Source organism: Pteropus medius, unplaced genomic scaffold (assembly GCF_902729225.1).
Source record: "Pteropus medius unplaced genomic scaffold, Ma_sr-lr_union100, whole genome shotgun sequence".
NCBI classification, from domain to species: Eukaryota; Metazoa; Chordata; class Mammalia; order Chiroptera; family Pteropodidae; genus Pteropus; species Pteropus medius.
Window position 1 is genome coordinate 223,770 of NW_024355203.1, and position 12,021 is coordinate 235,790.

General features: G+C 32.9%; 1 pseudogene; it reads left to right on the top strand.

The window, feature by feature from the left end:
* The first annotated feature begins 207 nt into the window (after nucleotides 1–207).
* Nucleotides 208–12,021, top strand: part of LOC120598455 (40S ribosomal protein S20-like) — a 29,108-nt pseudogene continuing 17,294 nt past the window's right edge.

The window sequence follows — 12,021 nt, forward strand, 5'->3', positions numbered from 1 at the left end:
TACAGGGCTCTAGGGCCTTTTCAGTCTGCCTTCTGGGTGTGTTGTCCTCAGACGTAGCCCTGGGTGGTGCTCCGGATGGATCCAAAGTTGGCCTCCAGGCATACTGGCCCTGGGGCCTCCTGGAAGGGGCCCTGCCATAGGCCAAGTTCAACTGCAGCCTGTGCCCTGCCTGGGGCCACTTGGCAAGAGTCATCAAGCAATCCACAGATGGCTGCCACCTGTGCTGGGCTTGTAGTTGCCTTAAGAAGCCAAGCCAGGAACCAAGACCAGCTGCTGCTAGTGCCCGGCTTGGGGTTGCTCAGCATGAGGTACAGGGTGCACCGAGGCCAGATGCTTCTTGTTTGGATTTTGTGAATCTTTGAGAGATTTTAGAAAGGTCCACAGCACAAGGCAAGACAGGACCTTTTTATGGAAAAGCCACTAGAAGTGGCTTGGGTGGGCCCGTATGTTGGGAGGGGCAGGGTCTCAGGGAATCACTTGGGCAGAGTGACCAATGTTAGCCAGGTTGATGGAGATTCAGATATGGTGGCCTCCTGTATCTGCAGGCTGGGAGGGAGGAGGGCTTAATAAAGAAACAATGGATTCTGCCAGCACTTCTCTCTGGGAGAAAGCTGCCACTCCAGCCCTCGCCCTGAAGCCAGATCATTCAGTTCCTCCCCATGTGTCCCTTTCAAGCTGCTGTCCCAGTGCTGGAGCTTAGAGTGAATGAGTCCGTTAGTGGGTAAGTCTGTGTGTGGGCCCTTTAAGTAAAACACCGGACTCACTCAGCCCTCTGTCTCACTCAGCCAAAATCTCCCCTGGTTTTCACAGCCAGAAGTTGTGGGGATTTCCCTTCCTGGCACTGGAACCCTGGGCTGGTAAACCCAGTGTGTGGCTGGGACCCTTTGCTCCTCCAGGGGGACCTCTGCAGCTGAGATATCCCTTCTGATTTTTAACCTCCACACACAGGTGTGGGACCAGCCCATTCCGCATCTCTGCCCTCCTATCGGACTCGAGGTGGCCTCTTCTGTATGTCTCTAGTTGTAGGACTCCTGGTCAGCTAGACTTGAGGCAATTCCCAATTATGGCTGTCCTGTAGTTTAGTTGTAATTTTGATGTGGTTGTGTGAAGAGGTGAGCACAGCATTTACCACATTGGCCAGAAGCCTAATTATTGTTTTTGAGTGTAATATTGTTTTGTCTGAATAGGATCAAATAAAAGGAAATGGGCTTAAATGTAATAGAGACAGATTTCAGTCACACATGAAGAACTGGTTTATTATCTAATTGATTAAGAGCAAAATGGGTGGATCATGATGAGGTTTAGAATAGTTTTTTCAGCAATTACATCTGTAAATACTAGAACTTCAAAGGAACATATAACTACCCCATTGTGCTCTCTCGCGCTCTCTCTCTCTCTCTCTCTCTTTTAGGCAAAGAAACACAGACACAGAAATTAAATTGCTTAACTTACCTCAGCAAGTCAATGACAAATTTAGGACTAGACCTTACAGTTCTTTACTAGGCTAGGTCTGTGGCCTTGGATAAGCTACTTAAAAACTTTGTGCATTTGTTTGTTTTATTTACATTTGTACGATTGAAATGATAATGCACAACTATGAGCATCAAATAAATATTTGGAAAGCACTTAGCATGATGACCATCTATAATTGCTCAAAAAGCGGTATTTTTTTGTTGTATTGTTATCGCCTAGTGCTTTTCTTCTAAAAAAATCATCTAATGATAAAAAAGTAAAATCTAGAACTATCTGATAGGAGCCAACTTTTATGTAAAAGTCTAGGTCAGAACACTTTAAAATGTTAAAAGCATAAATTTTTCTGGTGGGAAAAAATGTACAGTCTTAAATTATGCCAATGAGAAAATTGCCCCTAAAATATTAATATCTTAGTATATTTGATAAGTAACCACATGGAAACCATTTTCTCACATTCATTTGTTATTCACTTTCAAATCCAAAGACAAGTTCCTTTCTTTGAAACCACACTCAAGGTAGGTTTTATTATCATCTCTACTTTATTGATGAATAAAACCAAACCTACAAGAGGTGAAATATCTTATTAATGGTCTCTCTGATGTGTTCCTCCCTGGCCTCTGAAGCCCCATGCTGATGACCAGAAAGAATATGGGAAAACAGATTTTTTTCTGTATTCTAAATTAGCAGTCCCTTTTTGGAGTACAATTTGGCTATATCTATCAAATTTAAGAGCACACATACTTCAATTTAACAATTTTCCTTCTAAGAATTCATTTAATGAATGTACTCAGAATGTATATGTAACAAATGTACTCACATATACACATAAAGATATACGTAAAAGAATACACTGCCACATTTCAGCATCTATAATCAGAAAATTGTGGTTACAAAAATTAGTGTTACTTGTACAATGGAATGCTTTGTAACCATTAAGAAGAATGAGATGGCAGAATATGGGCTGACATGGGAAGATATAAGTGATTCATTCATTAATACATTCAGCAAGAATTTGAGTTCATACTAAGTTCCGGGCACTAGTGATGCAGCCATGAATGAGACAAAATCTCTGCCTCTGTGGATTGTACAATGTAGAGAGAAGTAGGCGTTCAACAGAAAAACAAGCTAAAATATCATGTATGTCATATAATGCAGTGCGCTGGTAAGTGCCATGAAGAAAAAAATTTTAAATAGGAACAGGAAGTATATATTACTCAGTAAAAATAAAAAAATAAACAGAACAATTTGACTGTTATAGTTTTACTTGTTTTAAAAATAAAGAGACTATACATATATAATCACATATATGCATATATGCATGAGACATTTTTTATGAGATGCATAAGACACTGCTGACAGTGGATACTTCTGGAGAGAGGCTGAAGGACTAAATTATGAAAAATTATTAAAATATTAATATTATTAAATTATAACTTCCTGTGGTATAAATTTTATACATGACTTTTTTTTATCACATACATCTATTATTTTCCAAATAATAAAACAAGATATATTAAAGGAGGCCAGGAGCTTAGATGCACATAAATTATGAGCAATAGAATGATCTCTACTGGTTTGAATATTTACCTGAGTTGCAAGCTCAGATGGCATCAGTAGCCTTCTAATAATGTAAATGTGTGAATCCAGGTGGCAAGAAAAGTATGGAGAATTATAGAGCATGTGATGATATGAAGAATGCATGGCTTGACTATAGACATTTAAATTATTTTATTTTCAGACACATAAATTTAAGAATGTAGAAGGAGATACAATTTTTCAATTCTTTGTCCCTGTCTTTCTAGAAATGTCAGTAGTATTTGGCTTTCTTGTCCACAAAAGTCCAACCACCAGATCTTTGTAAGGTGATCTTGCTGAAATGTAAATTACATCAAATCGTTCACTGCTAAAAAAAAAATTGAGTAGTCTCTTACTACATGCATAATGAAATGCCAGATTGTTTCAATGGCTAACAAAATCCAATATAACCAGGCCCTGCCCACCTCTTTTCTCATTTTTTCCACTCTGCCTTCACTGGCTATCACACAAAAAACTGAGTTTTGCTTTTTTTCTCTGATATGAACTATTTACAACTCAATTATATTGATATAAAAGTTATTTTATTTAGAGCTAATATACCTAAAATATAACTACTTTGAAATTTTTCTTGACTTAGATGGAAAGTACACATTGAAAACATAAAGGGTCATGTCTATTAATATTCCCATGTGTCATCAAGTACCACTGAAATAAGCATTTTTTAAATGAAGGACAAAAATGCATTTCCCTGTACCAAGCAATTTTTCTGTTATTTCTTTGCACATTTACCTGAAACTTCTTTAGATATATGCACATTTATCATTCTATCAGAATGACATTTAATACATTAAGGAAAAAAGCTAACAAAATATCACATTTAAGATCCAAATCAAATTGTAGCAATTCATTAACTTTATGAATCTAACAAGGTTATAGCTCTTCATAAAGTAGCTGATGTTATATTACAAATTATTTTTATGTTAGTATAGTGGTGTGTTTTTTTTTTTTCATTTTATTTCTGGAAAGTTGTTTTAAGAGAAATATGGCTAAGACATTCCAGGTTTCTGAGCATTTCTAAGAGTCAATTTAAATCCATGTCAGGAAGGGGAAAAATAGATATAACTGCAATGCATCTAAGAATAAAATAAAACTTTAAATTTCTACATAAATCGTTAACATATGTCAAAACTAGGGTATTGGTTATTGGATTAGAAAGATATAGTTATATATGATAGAAATATCAAAAAATGAATAAGTAATGATAGGTAATCTCCGCCGAAAAATCTACTTCTGTTTCTTTGTCCTGTTTTAATTACAAGTATAAGTGTTATTATTAAGATATTGGGCAATGGAATATTCAAGGAATTTGCAAATGATAATCCTCAGAGCAAGCTGATGATATAGGTACTATTGTGTGTATTTTATAAATAAGGAATGTCTCAGAAAGCTGTGTCTTATAATTTGCCAAAAATTGCATGCCAACAAATGACAGAGATTGAATTCACACTCAGATGATCAAAATCTAAAACTCATGCTACTATGTGATCAGAGTGAACAAGGGTAGATAGTGAGAAAAAGTGGGTGAAATTTTTTTTGGGATTTGAAACCCAGAAGTTTAAAATATAGAACTGTCATTAGTAGAAATAAGATTATCCGAAGAAGAAAGTTTTGGGTTGAGTTTGGGGAAATGTTAATTCTATTATAAACATGTTGGTTGTAACGCACTTCTGTTGAAGGTATAATTAATATAGTTGATATAGTTAAAAATATTTTACAAGAAGCTAGAAATATGAGTATTGATTTAAAATATCATTCTTGGTGGGGGGAAAGGATGTAGTTTAAGTAGTTTAAGGACTGACATCTCCCAAGTATCTCCCAAATAACATAGCTCTCTTCTTTACTTTATTTGTATGGACATATCTAAGTTAACTATAAAATTGCTTTCACTGAAGGTGCTACATTCAGATTTCTGGTATTTTGGAAATATATACCTAAAATTAGACATTAACATAATATGAATGTCAAGGGGGGAAAAAACAGCCTGACATGGACTTTTCATAGTATTGTGAGAAAGACAGAATTTATTTACCTATAGAGACTCGATTGACATTTAAAATGAATCCTTAATGTACCAAGGGGTTTTGTAAAAGGATTTAATGTGCGAGATGCCTAAAGAATATGCATTTTTCTCATTTTCACAATTTGTTTTCTGTTTTCATTCAAATATGTTATTTATAAATACTGCTCAGAGTAGATATTTTAAACAAAAGAGCATGGATGATCTAAAAAGTCTGTATCGCCAAGATGTAATATGCAAAATGTTGTTTCATGTGGAATTTTTCTGAAGAGAATTAGTTAGATTCTCAAATGGGTCCATGACTCTCAAGGGTGAAGAATCAGAGACTCGGAGAAAACAGTTTCTTTATTTGACAAGATAGTTCTTACCCCTAACCCAGTAGTTCTCAACCAAGAGTTGCTTATATCCCACAGGGGACATTTGGCAAGTGTCTGCAGACACTTTCAATTGTCATGACATTGAGAAGGGGAGTGTTCTATAGGCTTCTAATGGGTAGAGGTCAGGGAAGATGCTAAACATCCTACAGGGCACAGAACCATCCCCTCAAACAAAGAGATACCCAGCCCCAAATATCAACAGTGCTGGGGCTGAGAAACCTTGCCTTAAACCATGCCAAGTTCTAGAAAAATATGAAAGAGATGGACTCCAGTATTTCGTTATGCAATATATGTGCCAGTGTAGGAAACAATTATTTTAACCAGATCATTGATAGATATACTTCATGCGTGAGTTTTATTGAGCCATAAATGAAATGCCTATCATTTTACTAGAATCTTCAGACACTAAATGACTCTATCCCTTAAAAAAAACATACCCATGCAGATATTTGAGAGGATCTTTTTGAAGCTGTATAAAATATATGAAAATTTAAACTCCCACATGCCTTGTTTCATAAATCAGGAAATTTCTCAAGTGTAGCTACTACTGTATGTCTAAGTGTCTGAATTAACTAAAAATTAAATGTTGAGATAAAAAGGAAAGTCAGCTCTCCATAAATTATTCATTTCTTTTTTCCTCAGTTTTATTGCAAAATAATTGACATACATCATTGTATAAGATTAAGGTGTGCAGCTTGATGCTTTGATTTACATGTGTTGTGAAATGATTACAATAGGTTTAGTTAACATCTATTATCTCATAGATACAATAAAAATAAAAGAAAAAGAAATTTTTCCTTGTGATGAGAATTTTTAGGATCTGCTCTCTTAACTTCTCTATATATCATATAGCAGTGTTAGCTATAGTCATCATATTCAGTTTTTACTAGTCTTTATATTAGATTCATTTAGATTTTCACCTGATGCATAACTTCTATTCTCTTATATTCTACTCTAGTTAAATAATATACATTTAAAATATTATTTTGTTATGTTGCTGTTCACATAAAAACCTGTTCTATAATTTTATTTTTATATTTTAATTCATTTATTTCTGTGTTTACATATCTCCATTTAACTATGCTTAACTTTATTTGAAAACTTAAAAATATTAACATTTATATCAAACTAATCTTTTTATAAGGTAAATTGAAGATGAGCAATGGTGCTTATCAAGTACACAATTCAATATTAATGCTTGTGTGAAAAGAATGTTACTAACTTGTTTCTTTAAAACATGTCAAGTAATAGCTACTGCTAAATTAACACTGAAAGTTCAGCTATCTGAACAGAAAAGATTATCTTTCTATCTACCTAATTAAAGACAGGTTATATTTTTTTCCTTTTTGTGCATCAGTAATTCTATTAATAGTAAGGGGGAAGAAACTCAAATTTTAAAATAATATTCTATAGATAACTCAGGTATTCAAAGATATCAACTAGATTGGAGATTGTCACATACATTATTTCTTGTCATAGTTCTATGAGGTTTAAAGCGTCTTATGCCAGCCTTGTTTCTCATTATTATGACAATAGAAACATGACTATACCTGAAATGTAAGCATACCTGATATAAATAACACTCCAACTACACTAGACATTCTTATTCAGGAAGGACCACCTCATAGAGTTGACTTCTGCCTACATAATGGGTTTTAAAGTGCCCTTTCCCCCGCCCCCTTTTCTACTTCAACCACGTCAGTTTGCACAGCATACAGAGCAGACAGAAGAATTTAGAGATTTGCTTTTTAGACCTGGACCTCTGTGATCAAAGGACCATTTTTAAAATAAAGGTTACTGTTACTTTTGCATTTGTGGCAATATATAGGAGTTTATGGAGAGCAACTTGCCAATAGAAAACAAAATTATGTAAACAAATTTTAAATTAAACCAGAAGATAAATAGTTTTGATTCACTACTGGCATGGGCTACAAAGAATGGTATTTTGGAGTTATTAAAATGGCTTTGAAATCAAACAGATCTGAAATGGTATCAGTTCTCTGTCATAAATTAACTAGGTGCCCTTGAGTGTTAGAGTTCTCATCTAAAATATGTGTATAAGTACCTACTTTTCAAGGTCAAATATGTTTAGTGACTGGCATGTAATAAAATCATAGTGAGTAACAGTTATAAATATTATAACCCTCTCTATAATTAAGACAGTAATCAACATTTGTCCTGATTAACAGATATTTTAGTGCCTACATGTTAGACTTTATAAAGGAAGCTCTTCAGCTTATTTTCAGTATACTAGGAACTATGATTCATTTCAAATATTACATTTTAAAATTTACATTTGAATTTGCATGTACATGTAAATTTTTACAATTTAATATAAATAGGCTAATACTCTTGTCAAAAATTAAAATTTATATGAATAAATAAATATATAAATATAAATATATATATAATAAAAATAGGGTATTGAGTGGCATACTGGAAAGAATATAGCCAAAACTGACTGTAACTAGCTGTGGGGTTTTGAACAAGAAAATTCACCTTGTGTAGCTGTATGTTTTCCAGTAAAAAGAGGGTTTAGACTGGATACGTAAACAAGCCACTTTCTGTTTTAATTCTATCATACTTAGTCCTCATATTTGCTATTTAAGAAATAGTTTCATTTGACCAAAATCTACATAGAAATGTTCTTTAATAAGAATAAATACTTTAAGACATATAAGCATGGACAAATTATGACCAAAATGCCCTCGAGATTTGTTTTACTTTTCTTCCTAAACACTAGTTTTCCAAACAAAAGGCCTCCAGATGATTGATAAGCCACTTCTTGTCAAGTGCAATAGTAAATCTTTCAGAGAAACTGTCAGTGGGTTTGATTCCTCAATCTCTCTTTAAATAGACTCCATAGGGCTATCTAGACACAGAACACAATGGCGAGGAAGACATGTAGAGTCAAGTTGGAAAGCCTTGCATCCTTTAGAAGAAGTAGCATTTTTTTTTTAGTATAGAATTAATATCTCAAAAAGGAGATTTCCACAACTAAATTGGGAAGCTCAATCTGGCATTTTCAGTTTATCAGGTCATAAGGGGTTGAAGAGGGCACCACTGCCTGTGCTACAAAAAGTCTGAAAATATTTTTTTTTAAAAAATGTATACAATATTCTCTTAACCTGACCTAACCCCTGATACTTTGTTAAAAGCTGAATAGCACTTCTTTTCAGCTAAAAATATCCAGCAAAACAAACTGAGGTCACAATTTTGCACTAGTCAGATTGACAGGGAAGAGGCCTAGAAAAGGACTTTTGTAGAGGTGATAAAAAATATGTAGTGGTTATTAAACAAATACTAAAGCAAATCTTCTTATGTCAACTTTAATATTTGTACTGCACAGCATTTTCTACCATTAATATAATCCTTTCTCTCAAAACCAGAACTCTGGGTATGTGCAGTCTTTATGTTTCCTGATAGCTTTTGGGGTTGAGAAAATGACAATTATGTCCAATAATGTATGCTTAATTATATACACATATATTTTATATACTTTTCAATAAGTGTTCTTAATGTTCGGCTAAACTTGTGTACTAAATGCAGGGTTGAAGGATTGTAATATGTTTCAGGAACTCTAAAAAACAACTGAACTGAAATAAACCAAAAATATAAATTTTACAACTAGGTTAGTAATTATTCTGTTCTTTTTTATTTACCTTTAACTAAATACAATTAAATATTACCTATCAACTTGTCAATTTCTACTGGAAAAAAAGACCTACTGAAATTTGTATTGGGACTTTGTTGAATAGATATATAAATTTGGGCATAATTGGCGTATTATCTATTTTGAGTCTTCCAATCAAGAATTATAGTATATTTCTAAATTCATTTAAATATTCTCTAATTTTCTTGTCAGCATTCTTGTTTTAATTGTTGTGTCTTACACATTTTTCATTAAATTTATTCCTAAGTATATGGTAATTTGGGGCCCTATCATTGATGAAATCTTTTAAATGTTATTGTTTTTTGTAATATTAACTTTCTACCCTGTGACTTTGTTAAATTCACTGATTTTTCTTCTATTAAACAATCTTGTCATCTGCACGTACAGTTTTTCCTTTAACATCTTTATGACTCATTTCCTTTTCTTCCCTCATTGCTATTGCTGGGGCCTCCAACCCAAAGTTTAATAGAAGTGGTGAAAGGGGACATTCTTGCTTTATTTCTGGTCTTAGGGGAAAACACTCATTCTTTCAGCATTCAGTATGATGTTAACTGCAGGGTTTTTTGTTTTTGTTGTTATAGATGCCCTTTATCAAACTGAGAAAGTTCCATTTCTAGTGTGGCACATATCTTTATCATGAATGAATATTCTTTGTAGAATAATTTTTCCAGCATCTCTTGAAATGGTAAAATTATTTTTCTCCTTCATTCTCTTATTTTTGAATTACATTAATTATTTTAATTATACAAAACTTGCATTCTAGAGATAAACCCTAGTTAGTTATATTATCTTTTATATATTACTGGAGTAGATGTGCTAATATTTTATTTAGAATTTTGCATCTAAATTCATAAAGGATATTGATCTGTAGTTTTCTTATAATATCATTCTGTGGTTTTTCCATCAGGGTAATGCTGGCCTCATAGAACGAGTATGAAAAGTACTATGTCCCCTTCTGTTTTCTGAATGTGTTTGTGATTGGTATCATTTCTTTCTTAAATGTTCATTTGGATTCAACAATGAAACTGGAATTTTCTTTTGGGGAAGATTAACTATAAATTTAAAAATTTTAATAGATATGGCACTATTCAGGTTATCTATATATTCTTGACAAAGTTTGGTAACTTGAATTTCAAGGAACTTGTCCATTTCATCTAAGTTTTAGAATTTGTTTGCATAAAGTTGTCCATGTTTCTTATCCTTTTAATGTCTGTAGGATCTTCAGTAATATCCATTTTTTATTCATGATATTGGCAATTTGCATTCTCTTTTTAATTACTGACCACTATAGCTAGGAGTTGTGAATTTCATCGATCTTTTTCGAGAACCAGATTTTGGCTGTTATCTCCATTATTTAATGTTTTATAATCTTTTGATTTCTGCACATACCTTTACTATTTTCATTTTTCTAATAGTCTTTGTTTGACTCTTGTTTTTCTACTTAAGATAGAACCTTAGTGCAAGGAATTTAGACCTTACTTTACTAAAAATATCTTTAAAGCTATAAAATTTCCTTTAAGCACTCTTTTGTGTGCATGGATGAATATGTTTGTGTATTATTAGTTTCAAATTGAATTCTGTTGTGGTTAGAGAATATACTCTGTATGATTTCAATATATTTAATTTTCAAGGCTCATTTTATGGCTCATCATCTAATTTATCTTTCTGAATTTACCATGTGCACTTGAAAAAAATTATGTATCCTGAAGTAGTATGGTACAGTGTTCTATAAATATAAATTAGGTCATAGTAGTTTTATAGTTTGTTCCAAGTACTCACGATTTAACTAAATTTTGGCTAGTTATTCTATTTCTTGAGAAAAGGTGTTAAAATCTCCATTTATGAATCTGGAAGTATTTTTTTCTCTTTAATGCTCTTAATTTTTATTTTATTTTGAAGCTCTGTAATTAAGCAATACATATTTATAATTGTTTTTTTCTTCCTGATAAATTTATTATTTTATCTTTATGAAATGTCCTTTTTTATTTCTGGAAACAAGCTTTGTCTCAAAGTCTATTTTATCTAATGTAAATATTATAGTTCCAGCCATCTTAGATTTACTTTTTGCATAGTGTATCTGTTCCTTTTCATTAATTTTAAATGTTTTTTTTTTCTATATTTAAATGTACCTCTTACAGACAGCATATAGTTGGGTCTTGCTTTTTATCCAATTCAATAATATATGCTTTTATTTGGAGTGCTTATCCTATTAACATGCTTCCACCATTTGGTTGGCATCTGTTGATTGCTTTTTCCTTTGAAGTCGAGTCTAAATTTCCTGGCTCTTTGTATGTCAAATAATTTTATATTGTATCGTGGCCATTGCGAATATCAGATTGTGGACACTCAGGATTCTGTTATATTGTTCTGAAGAGCAGTGATATGTGTTGTTCTTTTAATAGGTAATTCACTTGTTTAGACTCAAACTGAAAAGTGCTGGGACTGAAAAAGAAAGTGGCTCACATTTCAATTCTATTCTTTTAGCCTTAGCTGGTAACTGTTGCCAGTTTGCCCTACACATGAGTATTTTACTGGTTTCAGCTGAGTTTAAACACAAAATTTAAGGTTTCCCTTCTTTGGATCTCTTCTTTCCAGAGTTGCTTCCTCACTCTCCTACCAAAAAAACTTCAGATTTACTACAAGAGTTTTAACTGCCCCGTGCTGCCATGACTGCTGTAAAAAAAAAACAAGGAATTCACTCTGTGCTGGTCATTTGGTCCAAGTTTTGATTCCCCTTTACAAATTTGTTTGTATTTTTGCAGTCCCCAGTGCTCCAAGTATTTTGATTTATTCATTTGTTTTTGTTTAAAGTTCATAGCTGATATTTATGGAAGGATCGGTATATTAGGCTCTTACTCCTCCATACTAGAAGCAGAACTCTCTAA